This window comes from Prionailurus viverrinus, chromosome A2, assembly GCF_022837055.1.
Source record: "Prionailurus viverrinus isolate Anna chromosome A2, UM_Priviv_1.0, whole genome shotgun sequence".
NCBI lineage: Eukaryota > Metazoa > Chordata > Mammalia > Carnivora > Felidae > Prionailurus > Prionailurus viverrinus.
The window spans coordinates 140,843,655-140,846,498 of record NC_062562.1 but is presented as its reverse complement, the minus strand read 5'-3'; positions in this window follow the sequence as shown (position 1 = coordinate 140,846,498).

Genomic DNA, 2,844 nt, shown 5'->3' with positions numbered 1-2,844 from the left:
ATTGTAAATAAAGAGGTTCTTATTGGCTTATTTTTATATATATTTTATTTTCATATTGTTTACTTCAGAGTGAGATGTGAAAATATGATGCTGACTACAAGTAATATAGAATTTTTAGTTTTATCTGCACAGAATAGTATAGTTTCTAACAATGTCCTGTTAGGAATCATTTTTTTATATAATGTAGACTCTTGAATCTAAATTTCTAAATTTTGTTTTAAATGTAAACTTGTCACCAATTAATAAAATTAAGTTATCCCTAGATGTCCACAGTAGTAGAAAAAATATGACATAGTTGAAAAATTCTAAGCATACCATATATATCTTTTTTGCTCAGTTCTTAGATAAAGATAGGTATTTTATGACTTAAAAGAAACCCAGGGAAATTTAATAGGCTTATAATAATAATATGTTTAAGTTCAGATTCAAGGCATAATATTAGATATTAAATTACCTTTTTTATGTTATCAAATGAAGAATTATCCCTATATAAAAATTACTTTATTAATATTCCAGAAATATCTTGCTAATTTAATACAATGCTTTAATTTTTGAGAGAGACTGCATAAAATGTATGAAAAATTTATATATATGATAATTTAAAATATGAATGAAGACATTTTCACAATCTATATCTTTAACTGTAATAAGATCCACAGGATATATTTGTTCAACATAGTATAATACCTACTTTATTCTAGACAGAGAGAAGAATATTTGAGAGTGAATATTTAATGGGTAACAACAATGTTTTAGTTGTACAATAGCAAAATTAGAAACCTAACCCTGAAGACGAAGCATACTCAAAATACGATCCTTAAACCCCTGGGCATCCCTAAGACCCTAACAGAGAGGTTGAAAATTTTTTCATGTGAATACAAGATGTTATTGGTCTTGTTCACTGTGTTGACATTACATAGCTGCTGTAGAGACAATGGTAGATTCATGCTGGAACTTCAGCGGGAATCAAAGCAGTGGCTTCAAAAGCCACTAATATCACTGTGTCCTTCACCTGCAGACACTCACAGAAAGAAAAAAAAAGCCAATGTCACTTAAAAATATTCCTGATTAAGGGGCGCCTGGGTGGCGCAGTCGGTTAAGCGTCCGACTTCAGCCAGGTCATGATCTCGCAGTCCGGGAGTTCGAGCCCCGCGTCAGGCTCTGGGCTGATGGCTCAGAGCCTGGAGCCTGTTTCCGATTCTGTGTCTCCCTCTCTCTCTGCCCCTCCCCCGTTCATGCTCTGTCTCTCTCTGTCCCAAAAATAAATAAACGTTGAAAAAAAAATTAAAAAAAAAATATTCCTGATTAAGCAGTAAAAAGGTAATGAGTTTGTTAAGTCTCAACCCTTGGGCATACACTTAAAAATATATTCTGTGAGGTGAAATGAGATGTTCACATAGAACACTTCCACTGTATATTGAAATACAATGTTTGGAGGAGAAGGAACTGTTTGAGTTGCAAGCTGAACTAGCTGCTTTTTCATTGAACGCCATTTTTACCGGAGAGAGCAACTTGACAAACAAATTATAACTATTCAGACTTCGATAACTTGGGAGGCATTTCCTCAAACATGAGTGAGGTGAGCTTGTCTCCACTGACAGTATTGTTACCAGTTATAAAATTCAAGCTTTCGAATGAAAATTAGAATTCGGAAAATCTCTGTCTGCAACCGTGAGCTTAATAGTTTTCCGGTACTCAACGACTTTTTTGATGTTATTGCTGGTTATTGACAAATGTAATTTTTTGGGTGCTATGTAATTAAATAAAATGTGCCAACTTTTGGACAATCTAGATTATCCAATGAACCAGTGTAAGAAAGTTTTACTGATGTGGTTTTAGATTCCATATTGCAACTAATCTTAAGGAAACCCCCACTTATTGAGTTTGGGTATAATATCAAAGTAGCATAACCACAGTTACAGAAACAGGCTATTAAAATACTCCTTCCTTTGTCAACTGCATATTTATGTGGGATTGGATTGTCTTCATCTCTTTCAAACAAAACATATTTCAACAGGTTGAATGTAGAAACAGATAAGAAAATCTACATGATTTCTATTAAGTCAGACATTAAAAAGATTTGTGTAGTGGAAAATAATGCCACTCTTTCCACCCACCTTTTTATTTTGGAAATACAGTTCTTTTTTTTCATAAAAATATGTAATTTATGTTACATAATAGGTTTGTTACTTTTACGTTTAAATGAATTAATAAAGAACTATTCCTAAATTTTCTTAGTTTTATTTTTCTAATATTAAAAATACCAATAAATGTAACCCGCCTAACCAAGACCTTGTGGTCCTTAACAACTTTTAAGAGTGTAAGTGGGTCCTGAGAACAAGTTTGTTCAGCACTGCTACAGACCAGAGTAATAGTAGTTAATAAAAATATATCTTTATTTTTCCTATGTAACGTAATTTAACTACCACTTATAATTGTCTTCAATAAAAACTCTACTTCAATTTAGTTTAATTTTTTTGAGCATTATTGTTGAAATGGTGTAAGTTTTTTTTTTACAGTAGTAGAATTCTCATCTCTTGAGTAAGACATTGGTTGAATTTCTAGTCCATCGATGCAATGCTCTCTTTACAGTGCCCTAGTACGGTGCTTAATGTAGAAAAGGCACTCAATAAATATTATTGATTGGCAAAAAAATCTGTTCAGCAACAAAGTCAATATAACTTCAAGAAAACTATAAAAGGTAGATGGGGGGAAAAACCTGTTATTGCTTTATCCATTTATGAGCATAATTCCTACGTTTTAACATTTAAAATACAAACATCTTTTCTAGGCTAGATATCTGCTTCTCTAGAAGAGCATAATCACCACATGCATTATATAACT